Genomic DNA, 384 nt, shown 5'->3' with positions numbered 1-384 from the left:
GGGCCCTGCCGGGGGCCGGGGGGCCGCGGGCACTGTCGCCGCGGCGGCTGCTGGAGCTGGTAGCGCCGGTGCTGGATTTGGGGGCGCTGCGCCTGGCGTCGCCCTCGCCCCGCGTGCCCGACACCCTGCTCAAGCTGGACGAGCAGGGGGTGAGTGGGGGTGCCCTGCTGGGTGGTGTCCCTGGGTGGGCCGGGGCCTGCCCTGGCTCTGCCCCCAGTGAGCTTGCAGGGGGAGGGGCTTCAGAGGGGCGGAGCTTGGGGTGCCACCTGGGCCTACCCTGCAAAGTGGGCTGCAGGGGCCTTGCCCAGGGGTGCCAGGGGTGTGGCCGTCCCTGACCCCGCCCCCGCCTCTGCCCCTGCCCCCAGCTGAGCCTGCAGCGCAAGG

Source organism: Alligator sinensis, unplaced genomic scaffold, assembly GCF_000455745.1.
Source record: "Alligator sinensis unplaced genomic scaffold, ASM45574v1 scaffold1302_1, whole genome shotgun sequence".
Lineage (NCBI taxonomy): Eukaryota > Metazoa > Chordata > Crocodylia > Alligatoridae > Alligator > Alligator sinensis.
Note: the sequence above shows the minus strand (reverse complement) of the source record.